Source organism: Balaenoptera borealis, assembly GCF_965194805.1.
Source record: "Balaenoptera borealis genome assembly, chromosome: 19".
In the NCBI taxonomy this organism is placed as follows: domain Eukaryota; kingdom Metazoa; phylum Chordata; class Mammalia; order Artiodactyla; family Balaenopteridae; genus Balaenoptera; species Balaenoptera borealis.
In genome coordinates, this window is record NC_138878.1 from 19,520,705 (window position 1) to 19,546,644 (window position 25,940).

The 25,940-nt window shown below is 45.3% G+C and overlaps 1 protein-coding gene across 1 annotated transcript in view; it reads left to right on the forward strand.

Annotated features, from left to right (window-relative positions):
- The window catches only part of LOC309617191 (uncharacterized protein), a 661,226-nt gene that overhangs the window by 420,189 nt on the left and 215,097 nt on the right, over positions 1-25,940 (forward strand). The window contains exons 6-8 of the mRNA XM_082369112.1: positions 6,907-6,986; positions 19,811-21,046; positions 23,853-23,896. The gene's annotated coding sequence lies outside the window, so the exon portion shown is untranslated. The remainder of the gene's footprint in view (positions 1-6,906; positions 6,987-19,810; positions 21,047-23,852; positions 23,897-25,940) is intronic.

A 25,940-nucleotide genomic window follows, 5' to 3' on the forward strand; every position in this document is an offset into this window, starting at 1 on the left:
TGCTCAGCTGTGATTTTTTCGACCAGAGGAAATTTCCAATCAGAAGCCTTCGTGGCCCTTTGTGACACGTTTTTGACTGTTGGAAGGAGAATACCAGCCACGCTCAGGGGACCCTCCAGGTCAACCAGGGTTTGCAAAGCCACCCTCAGCAAACGGGGATGTGCTGAGGCATAATGGACCAGAGCGCTCGTCCTCAGGCCAAACTGCCCTGGTGGGGCTTTAACAGACCCAAACCCCAAGTTGCCCCTGGTGAAGCAGACTCTCTGGAGAGAGATAGGGCATCTGTGTTTGCACAGAACTCTGCAGCTTGAAGGCAACTGAGGGTGGGCATCACTGGACCCCAATGGGGAGGACCCAGGTCCTAGGAGGGGCAGTGGAAACACATGGGGATGCTTAGCCTGGGGTCCTGGGATGGGCCCAGAAGAGCCAGGACAAACTAAGTTAGGGGATGTTCCGGGGAGGACTGGGCGCCCAGAGGGAGGGTGACTTCTTAGCTCCGAAGACACTTCTGAAATTCTGAAATTCTAGGACCGTTACAGCATTGCCCCATTCTCCATCCAACGTGGAAAAGAGACTTAGGAAGAGTGAAGACGACCTTTGTAAATAAGTTTAAGCATCTGCTATTCACCAGGCCCTGGTACAAGGCCTGCGCCATCCATAACAGCAGGTAGCAAGTTGCTCTGTGTGTTGCTGAATCTTGTTAAAAGTCCAGCAGACACGAGCCACTCAGCATTCACAGAGATGGAGAAAGGAAGGAGCAAAAATCCCTTGCAGACTCAACACCTGTGAGGCCCTGGTCCCTCATACTGCCCTGGAGCTGCCGGTTATCTCATTAATCAGTGGCGCCTAACCTGCTCCCACATTCCCAGCCCTCCTGCTGGCCAGGGGTTCATTGGTCATTTCTGATTCACTTTCACAAGAAGTTGTGGGTGGATCATTGGAGGCCAGGACTTGCACCCTGAACTTCTGGGTTTCAAACCCTACTTCTGTCACTTATAAGCTGTGTGTCCTTGGGCAAAGTACTTAACCTCTCTGAATCCCTGTTTCTTTTAATAGAAAGGACTTTTACAATGATCCCCAGGGCTTTGGAAAAGGGTAAGATGAGTTAATGCACGGGTCAGCAAAATTTTTCCGTAAAGGGCTAGGTAGGACATATTTTAGGCTTCGTGGGCCATGCGGTTTCAGTCTCAGTTACTCTGCCGTTGTAGCACTAAAGCAGCCATAGATGATACATAAACAAACTGGTGTGGCTGTTCCAATAAAACATTATTTACATAGACAGGCAGTGGAGGTGGGTGTGTGTGTGTAGATTCAGGCCACTTGGTAACCCCTGAATTAATGCACATAAAATGCTTATTAGCACAGGGCCTGACACAAGGTAATCTATGAATAAATAGTGATGGTTGTTATTATTATTACTAGTCATATACGGGGAGAGCTGAGCACAGTCTCCCGGTTCCAGCTGGAAAGGTGTGCATGAGGGGAGGAGGAATCCAGGAGATCCTGGTGGGTGTTATGAAGAGCATCCCACAAACATCCTGTGACGTTACAGAGTGCTCTGATGTTCTAAAATAGCTGCAGTGGTAGAAGGGGTGTTAGCACAGCACAGAGCAGGGTAAACGTGTGTGTGTGTGTGTGTGTGTATGTGTGTGTGTGTGTGTGGTTGGGAGGGCAGGAGAGGAACATATTAATATTCTTTGCCAGAGGGATCTGTGTGCAGTTATAACGGAGCTCCCCATCACCATTTGTCACTTAGATTCTTACCTGTAACTGGCAGGGAAAACCCATCACCTTTAGAAGGGCCCTAATTGGAAGCACTGCCCTGAGATAATTACCATCTCTTTGGTTTGAGCATGGCTGGGACCCTCCCTGCCACCTCTCGAAGACACCCAGGGCTGGGGAGAATGTGGGACCACCTCTGTGACTGTCCCATGGTGTAGCTCTCTCCCTCTGGATCCCTCTTCTCTAAGTTCTAGAACATTCTCTGGGGCCTTTTCTTACTGGCTTTTCAGATACACTGTCTGAGGTTCATGCTAGAACCCAGGGCTGGAGGCTTCCATGCATGGGAGCTCAGAAAGTCCCCACCAGTTGCCTTCCTGATGATTTCATTAGGGGAGAACTGAGATGCTGCTGCCCCAGGTGCGAGTGAGGGGCTTCCCTGAGGGCCACACTCAGCTTCCAAACAGGAGACCCTGGCAGAGGGAAAGTACAGACCTTTGTTGACAGCCCCACATGCTGATCTGTCTAGATAAAATCTTGGGAAAGAACATTATCATCCAACAGCGATGCTGGAAGATTGCCCAGATATCAATTCCTGGATGAGTAACCACAGAGAGACAGTTTCTGTCTCTGAGAGAACGGTCGAGACAGTTTCTGAAAGATTCCAGAGCTCTTGGCTCATTTTCAGCCAGGGTCTCAACGTCTTCACTTTGCAGCCGAGGAGGCCGAAGGTCGTGGCGGGTGTGCCTGGCTTCCCGTCCCACAGGCAGGCAGTGAACATGCCGGGCCCAGAAGCGGAAGGCCTCCGTCTAGTCCTGTGCTGTGATAGTGCCTTCTCCCTGCGTCGGAGTCACAGCTGGTTGGATGTTTGTGCCTCTTAACCATGCAAGTGATGTCTGTCGGCGCTGCTCACAGCTGGACCCCCAGCCCCTAGACCAGTCCTTGGCCCATGGCGGCTCTAGGTATATGTTTGCGGAACAAATGAATGGCCATAAAGGCAAGTTCCCCCAAGCTGTGCTACCAGTGGGACAAACGGGCCCATTATCCTCAGAGAAGTTTAAACCCCTGTGGCCACTATGAATTGGAATTACAAAGTAACTGAGAGAGGAAGGGGCAGAACATTGGAAAATAGCTCCCCAAATCTGTCTAAGGAATGTGTCTCAAGCTGGATTCTCCCAGAAGCAGATTTTGATTGCAAGTGGTTGGTTTGGCAGGTGCTCAGGGAAGCACCGGCGGGGGTCTAGGGCGGGGAGAGAGGGCAGGAAGGGAGACAGTACAGTGTGTGTGAGCCAGCAGGCTCTGGGCGTTGGGGCACAGCCCCAGGGGGGCCTCTGGGAGACTTGGGAGTCGTTCCACCTAAAGGTGAGGAGCTAGAGTGGGGACCCACCAGCTCGTACTAATCACAGGTGGAGAGCTGCTCCCGGGGTGTCGGCCCCTCCGTGCCCCGGTCTGCCTGAGCCGCCAGGCTCACGCGCGTGAGTGCTGATGCAGGCGGGCTGGCGGGAGATAACTGCTGCTCCCTTCCTCCTCCTTTTGATAAGTTAGGAAACTGAGGCTCAAAGCAGTTAAGGGACTTCCTGATAAGCAGTCAAGCTGGGGTGGATTTTTGCTGATAAGCAGTCAAGCTGGACTTCAAGTCCAGTTCCGTCTGGCTGTGGAGCTCTGCTCTCTCTGCTGTCCTTGTGGGTCCCCACCACTTTCCCCGAGTGGAGCGTGGGGTGAGAGGGTCCCCCTGGCAGAATCTTCTCTGCCTTTTTCTAGGATGTGACTGCCCTGGTGTATTCCGTTATAACATCCTTCTTCCTTCTGTTCAGAGCAGTTAACTTTGCCTCATTATTATTTCATTGGGCTGAGCTTTAGTGAACCACAGCCTTTAATTTGTTTATTTAACATTCCTGGTCTGCACTTGCTGATAGAGTAAAACTGATTAGTTAATTAATTGTAGCCTGCCACAGCTCATGCAGGATCGTGACAATATTTCAGAAGCTGATGGGAGCTCAGGCAGAGGTGGGTGGTGACGGAGATGGGTCACAGAGCCCTGGCCTGAGTGCAAGGCAGGGAGGGGACAGGCTGACCTCCTTCAGCCCTGCCTGCCAAGTTCTGAGGCCACACAGGCCTGGTCGAGGCAAGAAGCAGGCCCGTGGCCTCAGTCCCAGCCATCGGGAATCCAGGTCCACCATGTTTCTTTGTGTAACACTTTTGGTTGTATTTTTGGGCCCAGGATTGGCTTTGGTGACATTGTCTTTCTGCCAAATTGATCCAGAAGTTCCAGAGAAAGGGTTCCAAACATGGGGCATGTCTGAAATGGTCCTAGTTCTAACGGGCTTGGCTGGGACAGCTGTGAACTCCAGGGGGCCCCTAGACTCATCCCAGCAGCCAGTCTTGCCAAATCAAGTGCCCCATGGCTAGAAATCAGGCACTTTCTTCCTGTTTGAGATCAAGGCTTTGCCTTCCTCCAGGAAGTGGGTCTGGAAGGATGATGACCTTTCTCTCATTCTCCAGTCATGTGTTGACACGAGACCCTGGCCCCCAGGATTCAGGTTTTGCCCAGCACGTTGTCCGCCATTGACCTCTTCTTGTACCCCCATGACCTGACCAATTTTCATTCATCGCTAAATTCATAAGTGTTTATTAAAAGGCCTATTATTTGCCAGACTCTGTCCTAGGCACTGTGACACACATGTGGCCCCTGCCTTCACAGGGCTTCCTCTCTTCCATCCAGGGAACATGGCTTTGTTTTGGCTCCGTCTGAAACCTTCCTACATTGCCCGCCAGCCTTGGTGGATCTTTTCTCTCATGTTTGTTGAAATCACTTCCTATGTGCTGGATGTTACCTCCTTTGATTTCCACCATAAGTGGAAAGAGTACTGCAAGAAGTACTCTTACACATACTGCAAGAAGGAGTATTTAACTTGATGGGGGACGAAGACTCAAGGAGATGACATGACCTGTGCCAAGCCAGGAGGTATCAGAGTTAGCGCTTGAACCTGGGAATTGCACTTGGAAGTCCAGAGCACAGTGTATTCAACTTGGCTGACTGAGCTCCAGCCATCCCTCCTCTGTTCTGTTCTGCTGCTTTTGAAATGGCCGTGAACTAGTGTGCTGTGCTGGGACATTTCTCCCAGGCTTGGGAGAAATGGAAGCTCTTGTTGTGAAATTGTATTTAGTGATTCTTTGCCTTGGGAAAGAGGAAAATGGCAGAAGAGACAGATTTTTCCAGGGTTGGGTTCCTCCTTGGACCCGGCCCCGGCTACTCAGCATGTCCCGTCTGGTTAGGACATACAGGCCAGTCTCAGATTAAAGCCCAGCCCTACAGGGACTTTGGCCTCTCCCAATGGCCTGGTTTGTCTATGGACACAGTGCCCATTACTCTATGTTAAATACTTGTAGCTCTACAAAAAATACCTGTTGAAGAGTGAATCAAAATGAATGAAGAGGGCTTCCCTGGTGGTGCAGTGGTTGAGAATCCGCCTGCCAATGCAGGGGACACGGGTTCGGGCCCTGGTCTGGGAAGATCCCACATGCCACGGAGCAACTGGGCCCGTGAGCCACAACTACTGAGCCTGCGCGTCTGGAGCCTGTGCTCCGCAATGGGAGAGGCCGCGATAGTGAGAGGCCCGCACACCACGATGAAGAGTGGCCCCCGCTCGCCACAACTAGAGAAAGCCCTCGCACAGAAATGAAGACCCAACACAACCAAAAATAAATAAATAAATAAATAAATTTATTAAAAAAAAAAAAAAAATGAATGAAGAAACTATTCAAATTTTGGTCTTGTCTCCTGCTACCTGGGGGACTTTGGGCAAATCACTTCATTTCCCTGAGTCTGAGATTTATCAGCTATAAAATGGAATTTATAATATAGAGGGTTGTTGTGGAGATGAAATGAAATAATGTGGAAATGTCCAGCTCGGTTCCTGGTATACAGTAGGTGCGAAGTGCAGCCTCCCACATTCAGGTTCAGGCAGGGATGGACAACGTCTTTCAGATTCGTTTTGTGCTCACCAGTCCATCTTTTCCTCTTTCTCTAGTTCTCCCGGAAATGGAGAAATGCAGCTGCACACAGATGTTCCCACCACGCCCAGCGACTCTGGAAACATGTGCCTTGTTTATTCTCAGTCTCCTCATCCACAGGATAGGGACACAGGCCTTTCATTCAGAGAGCTCCACAGGCAGCATGGAAGGCCTTGCCCACCTCTCAGCACCCTGAAAGAATGAGTGAGGTGTTGTTTCCATGCGCTGGGCAGAAGGATGGCAATTAGGAAGGATTAATTGTAATTACCTGTTTATCGCTGAGATTTGACCTAGGAGTGTTTCTGTTCAAACAACAGTGTTTAGCGGTGCCCAGCTAGGCATACAACCTCCATCTGCTCCTTGGTTTCGGTGGACAGAGCCTGGGGGTGAGGGGGGCATCCCTCTCTCAGCCTCACCAATGAGCTTTGCTTTGTTGTCACCTTGAGTAGATCACTCTGCAGAAACACCAGTCAGTGATGGCTCAAGGACCAACTAATTTGGCTTTTGCTTTTTGATTGAGGAGTAGAGAGGCATTTCTTACAAAGCATTCCTGACAGGGACTTGAGAAGGGACACAGTAGTTTCCAAGACAGTGTGGAGGATTTTTTAAAAACTCATTGAAGTATTGGAGAAAAGGTAACTGATTTGCTCTGAGACTGCTATGCTGAGGTGAAATATTAAAAGGAAAATATCTGTTGACTTGGGTCAACTCAAAGCATCCAATTGTCTTTTTTTTTTTTAATTAATTAATTTATTTTTGGCTGCATTGGGTCTTTGTTGCCGTGCGCGGGCTTTCTCAGTTGCGGCGAGCAGGGGCTCTTCTTCGTTGCGGTGCATGGGCTTCTCGTTGCGGTGACTTCTCTTGCTGCGGAGCACAGGCTCTAGGTGTGTGGGCTCAGTAGTTGTGGCTCACGGGCTCTAGAGCGCAGGCTCAGTAGTTGTGGCGCACGGGCTTCCTTGCTCCGCGGCATGTGGGATCTTCCCGGACCAGGGCTTGAACCCATGTCCCCTGTATTGGCAGGCAGATTCTTAACCACTGCACCAGCAGGGAAGTCCAATTATCTTTTAAGCAACAAACATTTAGAGACAGTCAATGGTGGGAAAGGTATCATGGCGGGTGCGGAGGTGGGAGTGATGGTGAACTAAAAACAATTAAAATGTAACTGTCTTTCAGGGGTCCAAGGTCAAGTGGGAGAGACCCACCATGGACGTACCAGAGATACCAGTTGCCATGGAATGGCTGACCTGCACAAAGTAAGGACAAGAAGCCAAAATGGGCTGCTTGGGTGGTATGGTGGGAGGCTGCTTCCTGGAGGCCGCATAGTCTTGATAGAGGGAGAGATATAAGCACATAAGGGCAGGAAGAGGTCGTTTGGGCATGAAAGGCATTGGACCAAAGGCCCTGAGAGTGGTCTGGCCATGGGACTGGTGGGGGAACAGTCAGACTTGCTCAGGGATAGGCTGGGTAGAAGACCTCAGATCCCAGTTTCTACTTTGTTAGCTAGTAGCTGGGTCACCTGGCCTAGGCGACCTGCCTCTCAGGGCATCACTGTCCTAGTGAATCTCATGGCTGATTAAAGACGAGCATGAAAATAAATGTGAAGAGATTGTGCAACTCCCTTCCCTTTCTTCTCCTTAATTTCCTGAGAATCAATTCCACATGCCCAGTGGCCACCGGATATAAGATGAGGAAAGCCCCATGATCCACAGATGGTCATTGGGTGTGACTGGCCAGTGTTACCCTTATCTTTCCCCCAGAGAACTGACTGGAGTCTGCATCTGCAGGTGACAGTGTGAGACTCTGTGGCCACAACTGCACCCCATGACCGTGCCAGGAAAATCAACCAAGTAGGTCTCATCTTCCTGTCATCCTTAAACTGAGATACGCCATCCCGCCACAGAGTTACGTACATGCTGCAGCTGCTCCTATGACAAAGATATTCCCGTAAACAATGAGGAAAACTTCCGTACAACCTACTGTGGTAGGCAGAGTAATGGTCCCCAAAGAGGTCCTAATCCCTGGAAACTGTAAATATGTTACCTCACATGGCGAGGGGAATTAAAGTTGCACATGGGATTAGTGTTGCCAGTCAGCCACCCTTAAAATAGGGAGATTATCTTGGATTATCTAGGTGGACCCAACTTAATCATAAGGGTTCTTAAAAGTGGAAGGCAGAACAGAGATGGCAGTGTAGCAGCACGAGAAGAAATTAGCCCAACACTGCTGGCTTTGGAGATGGAGGAAGGGGCCTTGAGCCAAGGAATGTGGGCAGCCTCTAGAAGCTGGAGAAGGCAGGGAAACAGTCTTTCCTCTAGAGCCTCCAGAAAGGAGCACAGCCCTGCCAACATATTGACTTTAGCCCAGAGAGACCTGTGTCAGACTTCTAATCTATAGGACTGTAAGATGATAAATTTGTGTTGTTTGAAGCTACCAAATTTGTGGTAATTTAGGAAATTACCACGGTGATAGGAACCTCCACCTACCCTCCACCTCTAATTCTCCTTCCTGAATTCCAAAAGATGCTGTCATTCGTATGTATGTTCACTCATTCATTCATTCATTCATTCAGTTGCGCTTACATATACTCATGTATTCCTATACTTTAGGTTCCTAATTTGTAAACAGAAGTTAGCAGTAGAAAAATATTTCATAGGGTCTTTTTGAAGATTAAATTAAATGAAACAAGAAAAGGGCTTAACACGTTGACTGGCATGGTGCAAGCACTCATAAATGTTAGCTGTCTCTGTTATTTTTTTTTTTTTCTTGTTGTTCAGTCATAAAACCTCTCTTGGGCACCAGGCTTGTCCCAGCTCTGCCTGAGCTCAGGCCGTGGTTCCTGGATGGAAGAACAGGTTGGGTGAGGGTCAAAGGGGGCTTTCTCTGAAGCCCTTCTCAGTAACTATGTGTCATTGGCCCCCTCTACCTACAAGGCAGGCTACTAGATTCAGTCCTTCTCTTAGGCTCATGGCTGCCCTCGAACAAAACCAGGGTTCTCTTAGGGAGGCAGGGAGATTGGATTTTAGTATGAAATTACCCACAGTTGGTAAAGCTTTGGAGACAAAGGAAGGAAGTTAGTGAGAACAGGCAATAATCATTTTGGGAGTACCATTAGGTACCATATCTTTTATATGTGTCCTTCCATTTAACCTCACAACCACCCTACAAGGTTAGTAGTCTCGTCCCCATTTCAGTGTGATGGGACGGAGACCCAACCTCACACAGCTAATAGGTAGAGGCAAAATGGAACCTCTGGATTCCAAGTCTACTGGATTCCAAATCCACGCCCCATCCATCCACCACTGCCTCACCTTCAAGGTGGGGGGCTGCAGACGAACCCAGCAGATTGAAAACCCCATTTCTCCCTGCTGTTTTACTCTCTGGCTTGACTGTAAAAAGAGGTGTTTCCTGTAGCAGGACACAGGCTGGTTTTCTCTGGTCTTTCCAGCTCCTCTCCCGCAGTGCTGGGGGAGCAGTGTTGCCCTGAACACCCACGCCAGCCCTGTCCCTGGGCAAGTGCAGCCAACAGGAAGCATCCCACGTAGATCCAGTGCAAACACAGCCGTTGCCGCTGAGCAAGGCTTCCAGAAGAAAAGCTCTCTGGCTCTTGAGAAACCTCATGTCCTGCTAACCTTTCCTTTGCAGCTTCTCTGGGCTGCAGGGGGCTGCCCTCGGCATTGCCTAGCACATACCTAGTTCCTCCTCTCGCCAGAGCGTTTCTTGCATCGTTGAAGTCCATTGAGCTTTTCTGTTCACACTTCAGGACAACTTTTTGCTTCCTGGGTGCCCACTGGACAGCTGAGCCCATCTTGTGTGAGCCGGTCATCATGGAAAAACCCTTCAGGAGGCAAGACACAGGCAAGGGGTCCTCATGGAGAGTCCATCTGTCTGAGCCGAGATCTGTCATCAGTTGTCCTAACTGAAATTGAGGCACATTAATAACAATCGGCCAGCAAATAAAAGGGGGCCTTTAGCTATCATTTGGACATAATTATCCAAGTAAAAATTGAATGAGTGATTAGGCTCAGTAGCTGAGGCAACATCTCTTAGACTAAAGCAGCTGTGCCTTTTAGATGCCCAAGGGTGACTGATGGCAGAGGAAAGCCTGTGTGTATCTCTGGGACCACATAAGGAGGCACGGGCAGGAGTTTCATAATGTCCTTCCCTGACTCACTGCAGGCAGGCCCTCTGGGGCTGGGCTGTGAGCACTTTAACCACAGCACTGGAGACACACCGGTGACTGTCCAACTACAGGACTCTTTCATCCAAACAGCAGGTTTCCCTGGCACGGGCTTGGGAAATTTTACACCTCAGTTAGATTGGCATCCTGAGTTTTCCTCTCTAATCAGCCTTCATTGCCAACCACAGGATGGCCATGACGATTAGACAAGATGGGGTGTGTGCTCTGCAGATGTGCAAGTCGCCTTCCCATACCCTAAACCTCCATCACTTGCTTTGGCAGCGTCTCCTCCATGAGGACAGTTAGGTGTTCCATAGTGCTTCCTGGTTCTTTCTCTGCATGTTTATTTTTCATGCAGCTGAAATAGAATCCAAAAAAGAACAGTCAAAGTAAAGTTGACTTGACTAAGTACTTACTATGAGTGAGACTTTGTGCTAAGGACTTTACAATAATTATCATATTGTTTCCCTAAGGCAATTACCATTATATTTACAGGTTGAAAGTTTACAAGTTTACAGATTGAAAACTAAGGCTTGTAGAGATTATCCTGCCCAAGTACAGCCAGCTAGTAAGTCTAGAGCTAGGATTCAACCCAGATTGGTTTAACTATGAAGGAAGTATAAATGAGAAACCTCCAATAATCCACATGTTTACCCTCAAGTCTTAAGACAGTGGATGTTTCTTATTATTTTCTGGAGGCAATACAAAATACTACTGCACCTTAGAAGCCCTTGGATAAATATTAAATTATATTTGATTAAAACTTTGATCAAAAAACCTGTTGCCATGTCCCAACATTGAAGACTAGAATTCCATGCATGAGAGATCTGGTGCCTTCCTGTTACATAGAACATTCAACGCACTAGAACATTAGGGTCCCGAGCATTCCAGATAAGAGAGTTTTCTCTATAATAAACGTAATGTATGCAATTTGGAGATGAACTCACAGAATATGTTTTGAGAAATACTTGGAAGGTAGTGGTTACTGTATCTAATGATGAATGGTCTTCATTCTGTTCTTTCCTTTCCCTTCAGTTTCCATGTCCTGTCTGGTAAGGTGGGAGAGGTATAGAGGAGGAACGGTATTCATGCTTTATTTTTGCCTTTTATGTGTCTGCTCCCTTCGTGGGTGGGAGGGGAGATGGCACAGGATCCACAAATCCTGGTGACCGTAGAATGTGCCCTAATCCACTGATAGCCTCCTCTTCTACACTGGGCTTCCCATCTGATAAAGAAGAGACTTGGGTTAATCTGCTCTCAAGTCAAAAAGACCTTCTCTCGGTTGTGTCTATTGCATCCACTGCAGTTCCCTTTTTTCTCAGGAAGGGATGGTGAAAAGGGATCACATGTCCATGTATCATTTCATTTTCTCAACACAAGTCTTCCAGGCTAGGGTTTCACCCAATTTATAGACAAGGAAACTGAGGCTCTGGACGTTTGAATGGCTCATCAAAAGCCATGTAGCCAGTGAGTGGTGGAGCTAAGCTTTAAGTCTAGGCATTTCGTACCCTGGCAAGAGTTGGGGTCTTGTAAGAGGCTACAGTTCTAAGCGGGGGACACCAGTGTAGACCACCCTTGAAGAAACTCTGCCCTGGGTGGAGGGAGCTGTCCAGTGGGACGTCTTGGCTTTGCCCACAACCTCTACCCCCTGCATCTTCAAGAGAAGAAGGCTGTTACTTGTATCACTCCAAATAAAATTTTACTTATTAAAAAAGCATACTTAGACTATAAATAAGGCAAAGAGGATTGAATGATTGAATGTTAACAAAATAAACCCCTTAGAAATAAATGAACATCTCATATTGCGCTTCATTTCAGTTTCATGAGCTCCAAAATAGCACTTCAAGTGATTAATGTTTTCTTCATTAATTGTAAGTAAACCCAAGTAAAACCTTGCTCTTTCCTCTAACATGTTTTTTTAGAAGATTGAGGGTAGTTCATTTCTAAGAGTAACCTTTTGAAACCTGCTGTAGGCAATTCGAGGTGGTGGAGAGGGTATGCACTTTGGTGTCAGGCAGACCTGGGCTTGGATCTCGGTGCTATGACTTTCTAACCGTGTGGATCTGAAAGAATGAGCCTTAGTGTCACATTATGATGTGGAAATATTAATGTGAGCCTCACAGAATCATGGCGGTCTGTTACATTGTTGGCCCCCAATGAGCCAGGTCTCCTGGTATCCATGTGCTTTGAATCTAGGCTGTGTTTATGGCTTGTTTTAACCAATAGAATGTGGTAGAACTTCCAAGAATACTAAAGTGTAAGTTGTTAGTTTTTCTAAAATTGTGATTGTCAACAGGAACCAATTTTACTCCCCAAGGGACATTTGGCAATGTCTAGAGACTTTTTTTATTGTCCCAACTGGAAGAGTGCTACTGGCATCTGGTGAGTGGAGACCAGGGATGATGCCAAACATTTTGCAATGCGCAGGACAGGTGTCTGCTGCCCCCTCCCCAGAAGAGAATGATCCAAACTCAATTGTCAGTAGTGCCAAGGTTGAGAAACCCTCCTCTAAAGGCTTAGACTGGGAACTGGCCCTAAGTCTCCATGCAAGAAAACCGGTTACCTTGCTGGAAAGACCATGTAAAGAGGCTACCTGGAATTGATGAGACCACAGTGAGAAGAAGAAGCCCTCAGACTCCCTGGAGAGAGACCCACCACAGCTTCCTCAGCAGCAGAATACAGCCAATGAGTGGTCATCAGCAGGACCGGCAGAAGAACTGCCCAGCTGAGCCCAGCCCATTCTGCAGAATCATGAGCAAAATGCAAATGTTTTGTTTGTTTCCGGCTAAGTTTTGAGATGGTTGTACATCAGTAGATAACTAAAACGATAGCACGTATTAAAGGAAACTATAGTGTTTCAACCAACGTCAGCGTCCTTAGGCAGGGGATACTGTGACACGTCACCCGGATTCCCTCTTCAGGACTCAGCTCGCATCCCCCGCAGCTGCTGGTAGTGTTGGTGGCTGACAGTTCACAGCCGAGTGCCTCTCTGGGATTTGCCTTCTGCTGAAGAGAGTCGCCTCATCCAAGCTCAGAATGCCTTCCCTGGGGCAGCCTGCATCAGAGGACTGGTCCATGTGAGGGAAGAAAGTCCTGGAGCCCTTGCCTTAAAGCAGGACAACAGTAAAGTGCCATCTCAGCACTAGTGCTCCCCGGGGCCATTGCTGAGATGGCAACTGCTAAACCCCTCCCTCGGCCAGCTCCAGCTTCTGTCACCTCCTCCAGGTCTTAATCTTGAGAAAATTCCCCCAGGAATCTCCTGTATGCAGATCTCGGTCTCAGAGTCTCTTCCCGAGAAACCTGACTTGGAATACCTTCTTTCTCCCTGTCTTCCTCCCATCTAGAAGTTTTTGCCTTAAGACCCTCAGGACAGAAGGTAGTTTGGCCAAGAGCATGTCCTGGGATGCTGAATCAAGCCATAGTCCCTGCTCCATCACTGGCTTTTCGGTCTCTGTTAAGTTTCAGTTGTCTTGACAACAAAGAAAGAAGCAAAAAGCCATGCCCTGAATGTGACGAGAGATTCGAAAGTTTAACTGTAACTCTGGGAAACTTATAAATAGCAAAGAAACACAGGGAAACATATTAATCTTCACCAGAAATGCAAGAAGTGCAAATTAAATCCACCTTGAGATACCATTTTACACTGACTAAATTAGCAGAACAAAGTAAAAATAAATTCAAATACACATTGCTGGTGACATTATGGTGAATATTGGGTCCTCTTAATCTGCCAGTTTAAATATAAATTTCTCCACACTAGGAGAAAGCAATATGGCATTACACAGTGGAAACTGTAAATATGCCCTTGCCCTCTGGCCCATTAATAAGAATGTATCTGAATAAATTTGTTTAAGAGAGGCTTGGGGATTTAAATTCTCATCTCTTAAATTTCACCAGGCTGAAAAACAAATGTAGTGTAAATAAATATGTGCTGGATAACAAGAAGCTAGAACATAGAATTGGAAGATTGGGAGATATATATTATATAAGAAAAAAAAGACTAGTATTGAACACATGGCAATGTTTCTCAAAGCGTAGTCTCCTGACTACCAGTATCCAAACTGCCCGGGGTTTTATTAAAAAGTACGATCCTGAGCCTGACCCCAAATCTCAAGTATCGGAGTTTATTGTGAATTGGGCCTGGGGACCTGCATTTTGAGTAAATTTTCCAGGTGTCCTTGTGCCTCCCAAGTATGACAGTTCTGCATTGAAGCCATCCCTGTATGCCTTTTTGAGGGGGTAGAATTGGGAGGGACATTACCTTTTTCAAATTTGCTGTAGTTATTTTGTTTTTATAATTGTTAAGAGGAAAAAAATGTAATTTTCCTTGAGCACTCTGGAGAAAAGTCATTTTAATTATAGGTGTCTTAATAGTTCCTCATTAAGGGGCATAGCTTAACCTCATCCACGGGGGTAGGTTAAGTATCAAGAGAGAAAAGTCTTGCACTGAGAAAGGGCATTCTTATCATTATTAATCTTCCTAGTAATAGATACGTATGATATATTTAAGAATCTTCCATTATTAACCATTCCCAAGTCCCCTTGGGTTCTGTGTCAAGCACACTCTTGGCTCCCAGCTTGGGAGGTTGGGATGGCTTCAAAGTGGTTGGAGCTCTGTCACTGGGTTTAGGGAGAGCTGTTCTGAAGGTTGAAGCAGAGACATTAAATCCCAAAGCTTAAAAATACTGTGCCCTTTGATCTGGAGAGAGGAAGAACACCCGTGAGACAAGCATGCCACAGAGTGGAATTGGGAAGATGGGCAGAAACATTAGATTTTGACCATGCCCGGCCCCCCCTTGCCTTGTGGTGTCATTAGCACAAACTGAGCTAGCTGTCGTAAAACTAACATATATTCTGTCTCAAGAGCTTATTTTAACGACTGTATAACTAACTCTGTGCTAATCTAGCAGACTTTCTGGTCTAAAATTTAAGGAAAAAATGTCTGGCTTTATCAGAAACATCTTTTTTTTTTTGGTTGGTGGTTCTGCATGTGAAAGATGTTAAATTTATTTCATGTTATTCTGGTCTACAGATTTGAAGAATTGAAGAAATATGTATTTCTATAGCAGGCTTAATTATATGAAGTGCTCATTTGACTTTCACTGTATATTTTTAAAATTAATTTTTATTAGAGTATAGTTGATTTACAGTGTTGTGTTAGTTTCTGCTGTACAACAAAGTGAATCAGTTATACATATACATATATCCACTCTTTTTTAGATTCTTTTCCCATATAGGCCATTACAGAGTATTGAGTAGAGTTCCCTGTGCTATACACTAGGTCCTTATTAGTTACCTATTTTATATATAGTAGTGTGTATACGTCAATCCCAATCTCCTAATTTCTCCCTCCCCCACTTTCCCCCTTGGTACATCTTTAAGCTCTGTATCAGAGGGATATCGGTCAGGGAGATTTTTCAAAGGTGAGACCTCAATGCTAGTTTATGTTCTCTCATATAGAGCCCTGTTATTGATTGGAGGGATTGAAAGAGGATTCGAATGCAGGTACTACTCATGTGTGCATGCGCGTGCACGCACGCACACACACACACACACACATGACTCAAAAGGACAAATAACGAATACAGTGAAGAAATGTTACGAGGTTATGGAAAGCAAACAGTGATGTTGATGAAGTCAGGTGAGAGAGGCAGAAACTTCTCTTTCCATCTCTGTCATGTCTAAAGAAGATGAAACAAATGTCTATGCTTGGTTATATGTGAGCTGGGACCAGGTCACTAGGGAACCAAATGGCTATAGGGACTTTGACTTCAAATGAAGTTGTGTAAACCTTGGCGTCCAGAGAAGTCTCAAAGGTTTTGCTTTTTCTAACAAAAGAAATAGTGATTATAAAAGGACATTCCTCTTAAGACTGATTCCTATGACTAAGATTTCATCAAGTGGATTAAGGATAAGCATGGATAGAAAAGGGCGTTCAATTCAATCTCAAGCTTTATTTTCTTTAAATCTTGCCCTATTTATATTAGCATTTAAGCAGTACATCAAGAACTGCTAGTTAAGATAGCTATGGTTAAATGTCCTAACTAAAATTACCATTTGACTTTACTGGGGTATAGTTGCTTTACAATGTTGTATTAGTTTCTGCTGTACAGCAAAGTGGATCAGTTGCCAGATACCATTTTACTTTAATATTAAACTATTTGTTTGATTGAAAAAACTCAAAAAACTCATTCCTTAATCTCTGGTAAAATGTGTGTCTTGTAATTTAGACCATGGATCTCATAAGGGAGACCCTTTTACCCATCTGAAAAAACAAAAATAGAATGACAGTAATCATGTTACAACAGTGCTAAACTCTTCAGGTTATTTAGCTCTAGGTACATGTGAGTATGTCTCTTCTTCCTTCTTCTAAAAGAACTCAAGATTACTTGTAAGTATAGATTACTATAATACAGTATTTTGATAACATAAAAATCTAACTGAATATTAACATCAGTTAAAACTAGGGGTGGGGACTTCCCTGGTGGCGCAGTGGTTAAGAATCCGCCTGCCAATACAGGGGACATGGGTTTGATCCCTGGTCCGGGAAGATCCCACATGCCACGGAGCAGCTAAGCCCGTGCGCCACAACTACTAAGCCTGCGCTCTAGAGCCCACATGCCACAACTACTGAAGCCCACGCGCCTAGAGCCCGTGCTCCGCAACAAGAGAAGCCACTGCAGTGAGAAGCCCGTGCACTGCAATGAAAAGTAGCCCCTGCTTGCTGCAACTAGAGAAAGCCCGCGCGCAGCAACAGACCCAATGCAGCTGAAAATAAATAATAAATAAATTTTAAAAAAATAGAAAAAAAACTCGGAGTGTATGATGATCATCTATTGCATTTGTTTTCATATTTAGCTATATGCTTGAAATATTTTCTTTCTAAAAGCAAACACATAAGCAGAAAAATTATCTGGACAATATATAAATATATGGTAGATGTGTGTGTATATATGTATGTGGGTATGTCACAGGTAGTAGGCAGAGTGTTTGTTTTTTAGGGATCAGCACATTTTTTTTGTAGAGGACCAGCTAGTTAATATTTTCAGCATGGCGGGCCATGCAGTGGTCTCTGTTGCATCTACTCAACTCTGCCATTATAGCACAAAAGCATCCATAGAGAATACATTAATGATTGGATGTGGTTGTGGTCCAATAAAACTTTATTTACAAAAACAGATGGTGGGCCAGAATCAGTTGTAGTTTGCCAATCTGGTTTAGAGAGTAGACCAGGCATAGTGGGTATCATTAGAACTGTCTTTTCACACACACCATTTCATTTAAGGAGAACCCAAGGCCCAGAGCGATGAAGTGACTAACCCCAAGACACACAGCAAAGGCAGAGTCAAAACCAGCTTTCGATAGTGTTCTCTTGATCCCTGTAACACAGAGTGGAAACCAAAGTGGCAGCTCCCTCCTTAGGCAGAGTGGAGGGGGCTGGAGGAGGGAGTGGAGGGGCAGAAGAGAGTGACAGTGCATACAGGGGTGCCCCCCAAATCTCTTCTCCCTGATGATCACTGGGGCTTGTCTGTGTTTTGCCCATGTTTTCATGTTTGGTTTTTAATGGCGGAAGAACCACCAGGCAGGGAGGCTTGGACCTGCCATCCACTTAGCTCTGTGGCCTTGAAGCAAGTCACTGCCCCTCTCTGGTCTTCATTTTCTTTAGCCTGTAAAACAAGGGGCTTGTCTTGATGATCTTGAACTCCCATTCTGTTCTTGTGAGTCTTCTCATTCTTCAAGTGTATTCCTTTCAGTTCAGCATCTCCACCATCAATCCACGATGATTCCCGAGTTGGCTGAGACTTACTCGGGCCTTGGGTGCAGAGAGGCCCTAAGTTGGTAGCACCCCCCCGCCGGGTGTCACCTGATTACATGTTCCTTTGCTCACTTCCCTCAGAGCATCCCAGGAACCCTGATGACCTCATTGCTTCTTGGGCCCAGAGCTGATTACTATAATAAAGGTACCCACCTGCCCACAAAGCCTTTCTGATTTTGGCTCTGAACTGCTGAGCTGGGCGTTTTACCAACTCAGTAGTCTTGCTTATAGATTTATCTGTCCCTTTAGAATCTCCATTTCTCTCTGAACTTCTTCACAGTAAGCAGTTTTATAACAAACCGGGCCCTGGTTTCGGCATACGCTGGGCCAGGTGAGATGAGGCCCTCCTGTGGACTTGTTCTGGGTGCCTGTGTTATTGCCACTCGTCCGTATATTTTTGCCAAGGACTCAGATTTTCCTTTCTCCACTCCAGGACTTGCATCCACTTAAGTTAATTTTAGTTAAAGTCTAGTTCAGTTTTCCTTCTAGAAAATATGGTGTAGGAAATGGAGTACTGGACTGAATCTAGAGACCTGGGTTCAAATCCCAATGGCATCACAACTTAGATGGATGACTTGGACAAGTCCTGTAACCTCTCCCAGCTGCCCAGGCACTGAGTGTTACTGAATACTCTCCAGGTGGTTCTAAAGAGCAACCAGGCTTGAGAGCCACAGGTTTTAACTGTCTGAATGATCTAATTGATATAAATGCGTATTTCAAAAAGGCCTTATCAATGTGTTTTGCTATTATTTTTGAGAAATAAAATGAATAAGTGAATAAAATGAGGCAGTGTGATATTGTGATTTATAATAAGAAATATACTTTTGGTGTTTGTTCTGTTTCTGGCTCAAAGCTCCCCAAACCCTTGGAAGAACAGTGGGAGTATCTTTTGTTATAATATGTTGTCTCTTGTCCTTTGTTCCAGAAATGGCTGCAGAGTCATAAAGGTGAAATGGGTATCCTGTTATTCATAACAACTCCCTTTCAACCACACCTAAGTTTTGTTAATGAGGTGACTTCCATAAATCCCCTAAAGCTGGGGGGAGATCATTGGCAGCCCAAAGCTGGTTGCTGGGGGAGCCAACCATGTGATTGGAGGGTTGGAACTTCCAGTCTTGCCCCTTGATCTCCCGGGAGGGGAAAGAGGCTGGAGATTGACGTCCATCACCTGCGGCCAGTGATGTAATCAATCATGCCTGTGTAATGAAGCTTCTATATAAAATGAAGCTTCTATATAAAACAAAAGGATGGGTTTGGAGAGTTTCTGGGTGGTGAACAGGTGGAGATTCCGGGAGGGAATCTGGAGAGGGCATGGAAGCTAAGTGCCCTTCCCACGTACCTTGCCCTATGCATCTCTTCCATCTGCCTGTTCCCGAGTTCTGTCTTTCTATAATAAACCTGTAATCTAGTAAGTAAATGTTTCTCTGAGTTCTGTGAGCTGCTGTAGCATATTAACCAAACCCTAGGAGGGGGCAGTCATTGGCACCTCCTCTCGATAGCTGGTCAGTCAGAAGAACAGATGACAACTTGGGCTTATGATTGTCATCTGAAGGGGGTGGGGGCAGTCTTGTAGGACTGATACTGTTTCCAAGTAGATGGTGTCAGAATTAAGTTGTAGGACACCCAGCTGGTGTTGGAGGATTGGTCTCAGAATCTTAGGCAGTTCTTTGAGGTTTTCTTTGAGATACACAACCTTTCTAGATTAAAGTTAGGGTCAAGTAATTTAACCACCCAACAGCCCCATGGGACTGGATTGAATGTGCTGCCAATTTGTTTAATCCTGTGGAAACTCTGAGAGGTGAGGTTGGTGGCCCTGTTTTTCAAAGTGAAGCAAGTAAAGCTTGGAAGGGCAAACCACTGTAAGGACGTTCCCATCACTGGGAGTGGAAGCGATGGGACCAAACGTCAGAGTCAAGGGCTCTTTGCGTTAGATCTTAGCTGCTTCCTGATCCTACCACATAGAGCTTAAAACCCCATGCTTTCAAATTGCAGATGACAAGCGAATAATACTAATGATGGCAGCAATATGACATTATCATCTTATGTCAAGTCTTCAAGATGCTTTCATGTCTTTTGTATTTTAGAGAATCATCGTATTGAAATCACAACCTCAGATGGCTCCTATGAGTCCGCCCTCAATCTAAAGGTAGGTAGAGTTTTACAAGTCCTAACAGGGAGTCTCCTAGGGAATGAATGCTATGAACACCTAGCTGGTAAGTTCTCAGGCACTCCCATTGTTACCCTGCACAATGCCAAGGGGGAGGCTGGGTCCCTGGCTGCTCAAGACACCACCAGGGAAAACATAAATTTACCAAGTGACCCAGCAAATCCACTCCCGGGTGCCTACCCAAGAGAGATGAAAACACTGCTCCACAAAAGCTTATGCCAAAGCTCATAGCAGTACCATTCATGATTGCCAAAAAGTGGAAACAGCACAAGTGTCCTTCAACAGATGAACAGGTAAACAAAATATGGAATTGCCCGCCCAAGAGAATATTATTTAGTCATAACAAGGAATGAAGTACTGATACATGCTACAACATGGACGAATCTGAAAAAACATTATGCTAGTTGAAAGCTGCCAAATACAGAAGACTGCATAATAGATCATTCCCTTTATATGAAATGCCCAGAAAAGGCAAATCTGTAGAGACAGAAAGCCAATCAGTGGTTGCCTGGGGCTAGGAGGTGGAAACGGGGATTAACTACAAATGAGCACAAGTATCTTCTTGAGCTGATAGAAAAGTTCTAAAATGGAATTGTAGTCATGGTTGCACCCTATGTAAGTTAATTAGAAAATAAATCATTGAATTGCACATTTAAAATGAGGAAACATTATGATATATAGATTTTACTTCACTAAAGTTGTTTCTGCTTGTTCATTTTTTTTAGGAGCCCATCAGGAGTATAACAGCAAAGTCGGTGTGGTTCAGACTTTGACTTCTCCTTTTTCACCAAGACTTTACGGCAGAATGTGGGAGGAAATCGAGCCCACGGGGAGTTGCCCCGGAAATTAGATTCAAGAGACATGTTCAAACCAATTTGCAGTCTATAAATTTATATGAAGAAACTGATCTTCCCAGGAACAAGGAGGCTCATGTTGCCCCACCAGGGCTTCGACTTTCTGTGCTGAATAACCAGGAACCCACTTTCTGGGTGTGCCTGGATAAGAACATTGGGTGATGGATGGTGTCAAGGATGTTGCACAACAGCCGCTCAGGTGGCCTGTGAACCAAACCAGCCACTTACTGGCGATGCTGTTTATGGACCAGTTTGCTCATGTTTCTCAGATCCAGTGACCCTCCGCCTGGATGTTGCAGGTGAGTCATTGTCAAGTCTGTTCCTCTCTTCTCCCCTTTGCCACGTTCCACTCAGACAGTTATCGTTCAGTTCGAGCAGTCTTTCCCCAGCCAGGCCACCGTGCAACATTTTAGGTCTCCTCATTCTTCTGTATGATGACATTCCATATCTGTCTTCTTGAAACTTTGGTGTGGTTATGCTGACCCCCCTTCCTGAGGGTAAGATGTGCCTACAGGTGGCCAATGCTCCCAGGACCCCTCAAAGGCCCTCGTCTAGATTCTGGAGCTGCCTGCCACTCCTGCGGGCAAGGTAGAGCACTTACTGGCTGAGTTCATTGGCTTGAACCTCATAAACTTCCTATTCTCTTAATACATATGGAACAAACCGCTGTCTGTTCTCAAAGTGGATCTAGTATTGGAACGTTGTAGCTTCTCCCTTTGCATGAAACCCAGATCCCTCCAGCTTACTCCTGCTCCTTCCTCGTGGACTTGGATACAAAGGGTCATCAGTGTGCTGCAGTTTCTATCAGTTGTGGGTGGGCCAGCCTGACCTGTGTATGTCCCATCATCACATACCTGTGTATGTCACATCAGCCTGACCTGTGTATGTCACATCACATACCTGTGTATGTCACATCAGCCTGACCTGTGTATGTCCCATCATCACATACCTGTGTATGTCACATCAGCCTGACCTGTGTATGTCCCATCATCACATACCTGTGTATGTCACATCAGCCTGACCTGTGTATGTCCCATCATCACATACCTGTGCATGTCACATCAGCCTGACCTGTGTATGTCACATCACATACCTGTGTATGTCACATCAGCCTGACCTGTGTATGTCACATCACATACCTGTGTATGTTCTGCCTCTCTCATCTCCTTGAACTGCAGTTGACTCAGATTAGGATGCTTGATGCTGGCAGGGCTGTCTGCATGTTTCCAAAATAATTAGTGAGCTTTGGCTGTTTCTTGGGAAGGGTCTGCCAGTGGGCTGTTCCCCAGCTCCAGCCCTGATCCCAACCCTTACTTGATCCATAGTTCTAACAGTAACCCTAGTCATAGAATTGGGTGAACCCCTATCTCAAATGCGATAAGAATACAAAACACTTAGCATGATGGCTGACACAATTTCATTGCTAATATATTGTTTCACCTTTAGCCACATCCACTGTTTTATCCTAACCCTCATGGTGTTAATCCAATCTTCAGATTTAATCAAAAGTCCCTTCCATTTGTTGAATGCTGAGCGTCTCCCATGTCAGAATATCTCTCATCTATCTATCAATCCATTTATCTATAGATTTATGACCTATAAATCTCCAAAATCAATTTCTTCATTAGCTGTTTACCTATCTTCCATCATCTGCCTACCTATATCAAATCCAGGGTTTTTCAGTATCAGCACCATTGACATTTTGGGCTGGATGATTCTTAGGGGCATGTCCTGTGCTTGTAGGGCGTGTAGCAGAATATTGAACCTCTAGTCACTAGATTTTGGTAGCTCTCCTCGCCCAAGTCGTGTTATGGCCATCAAAAATGTCTCCAAGCAATGCCAGATGTCCCCTTGGAGGAGGGGAACAAAATCGATCTAATCTATCATCTATCCATTATTTTTTACTGTTTCTTTCAAGAAGGTACAACATAGACACTCTTCTCATTTTACAGATGAAAAAATTGAGGCTGAGAATTTAGGTGACTTATACAAGATTACATAAGTATTAAGTGATGGATCTGGGTTATAAAGTTAGATTTGCCTTATTTTAAAACATCCATGTTATCTCTCTCACACTAGACTATTCTAACTTAAACATAATGCTACCCATTTGATCCTCAGTGCCATTATTCTCCTTTATTCTCAATTTAAAGTCATCCTCGAATTTAAATCTGACTCTCAAGCCCAAACATATGTGAACGTATCTACACCCCAAACCTTCATTCTAATCCTGTCCTCGACTCAAGGTGTAACCCTATTTTCCGACCCCAAGTCTTAACCGTACACTTGCTTTCTAAATCTTGTTTCCCATCATCCCAGACAATGAGAGTGTTTACTAGAAGAGAGCGCTCCAGCGTCAGCGAACCCAGCAGAAGTGGACAAGCTCATTTGCAGCCAGGGACATGTATACTGTTCCGTTCTAAGGAAGAAGGATGCAAATGGCCCCTTCTCCGCTGCTCCGCTGAGTTAGTGTGCATATAGACCCTGGTCTGCCACAGACCCCCTGAGGTTGGGATATTTGGAAATTCCCAATAATAGAAAGCTTCTATTTGCCCTCTTCAGTGACACGCTAGAGCTTATAAATGTAACTTTTGAAAAACTGAGCAAATGAAGAAAGGGGTTTTTAACTGATCAGTTGGCTTCTCGACCCTGATATACTGGTTCAGCTTCTACCCAGTGGTTTTGATTTCTTCCCTGATACTCCGAGGCCCATTAGATGGCTGACAGCTTCTGGCCTCCATGTCCAGAATGCAAACAGGGAGAGACGTCGTTTTATAGCAGTTAACAGTGATGCTTGGAAGAGATGGCAACAAGCTGAAAAAAATTAATTGAAAATTTAACCTTCAAATAAAAATACTTAGACCTTAGGCTTCCATTTGTAAGCAGCTTATGCTGTCTGTGCACATTCTGTTGTATTATTTAAGTATTTTCTACACCATTTCTGATTAATACAGCAGCACTATTTTCCAGTCCAGTCTCCTTAATAAATATATGTGTCAAATATCCGTTTCCTCCCCTGAATGCAAAGGCTTTTAATTCCCCTTGTTTGCATGTGCTAACTGGTTGTGTAATGAGATTAACAATTCTGTCTTTTTCTTTCTGCAGATTTTATAAGAAAAGCCAGTGGGTTCCCAGACAAAGTTAAAAAGGTACCTTCTTTAATTTTGCATATTGTTAGCTACAATCCAGTTGCTAATGTTTGTTTTATTTCCATCTGTCAAAAGCAATGCCAAAATATGTTGTGTTTGCCTTGAGTTGGCTCAATTAATCCTCCTCTGGAAACAGTTCTGTCATTTCATGTTTGGTTAAGGCCCTGATTCAGTAGCCACCAAATGGGGGTCATCTCTGCCAACGGCAGCCAGTGCACATTTAATACAACTTTCTGGGAAATATCTGTTTGACAAAAGGGAAAGGTGGGGTAGCACCCTTATAGGAATGTCAATTTGAAGCCAACCCCATCTCTCCCTTGGGTACACATATTGTATCCTGGCTTGATCCTGTAAACCAGTTCCTGTGGAGCTAAAAGAACCCAGCTAATGGATCACACTGAGAGAGTGGCTTTGTGGGGTCTCAACATGGGGCACACTGCCCCGCCCCCCCTCACCGGCCCCCAAAGTGCAGCCTCCATGTAAGTCTGATGATGGTATATTAGTCTGCTAGGGCTGCCATAACAAAATACTGCAGACTGGGAGGCTTAAACAACAGACGTTTATTTTCTCAAGGTTCTGGAGGCTGGAAGTGCAAGATCATGGTGTCAGCAGGGTCAATTTCTTCTGAGACCTCTTTCCTTGGCTTGTAGATGTGGCCTGTGTCTTCACATGGGCTTCCCTCTGTGTTAGTGACTTGTCCGTGTCAAAATTTCCTCTTTTTACAAGGACACCCGTCATGCTGGAATGGGCCCACCATAATGACCTCATTTTAATTTAATGACCTCTTTAAAGACCCTGTGTCCAAATATAGTCACATCCTGATATACTTGAGGTTAGGACTGCAATATATGAATTTTGGAGGGACGCAATTCAGCCCACACAGATGGTAACCAGAAAAAAACAATATGATGAGGTAAGAAGGGAAAGATCTTAGGCCAAAAACTATAAAAGCAGTCACTCTGTAGCTCTCTCTTTTTCTCTCCCCTCTCACGCTTCTTGCTTCTTCTTTATCTCTGAATAAAAGCTCTAGCCATCATCCCTGTGCAGTCAGCATATTTTAGAGAAGGTAGGCTTTTGAATCAGCATGTTCTGAGTTCAAATCCTGACTTGACCTCTTATTAGCTGTATGGCCAAGGGCAAGTTGTTTAAATTCAGACTCTCAGCTTCCTCTCCTTGAAATGGGGTTAATAACTAATCCAGCTGATTTTGTTTCCTAAGGATAATAAGGTACTGTATTTGAAAGCCGGTGGCACGCCAAGGTTGGGTAAATGGGAGTGGTCTGCCCTGAGTGCAGGTAGTAGGGGGGTGTGTTGTGGCTAGAAGATTTTAAAGTAATAACATAATTGCCCTTTTAAACAGTGTCTGTAGTAAAATACTCTTCCCCCTCAGGGAAGATGCCGCCCCCTGCTGACCCACCCTCCCTTGTCTGGAGTAGGGGAGAACTATCTCTATGTACTGCGTATTAAATTCATGTGTCCACCCTCACCCTCCCCCCCCCCACACTTGTGTCTTGAATTTAGTCATTCTCAGGGCAGCTTAACCAAAGGTATTTCACATGACTGCACATCTTATTTTTTATTCATTTTAACTCAGAAATTGCCAAACCTCAGAGCTAAATTATATATGATGGAGGAGAGTCATCATTTCTTGTTGTTTGGAAAAGAGGAGGCCTAGCAGTCTCTGGTTAGAGCCTTCCTCTTTGTTCCCGAATATCTTCAATTCTTTCATCCAGCTTCCAGGACTGGGTCCTCTCAGAAAACATCTTGACATGAGTCAGGAGTTAAAATACACAATAACTCACCACAGGAGAAGTGTGTGTGGCTGGGGCCGTCCCTTTTATGACTTCAGACCCCTTTCTGAAGTGGTACCTGATCCCCTGGCATCTTTATATGAGGTAGCCCCTTATGTGATCGCTATACTGTATAAGTAGCTATTTTATGTAAACAGAAGAATAGAGAGTTGGTTGGTTGTGCTAAAAAAAAATAGCAACATAAAACAGAATTCTGAATGCTACATTTCTTTTTTTCAATGGATGATATCTGTC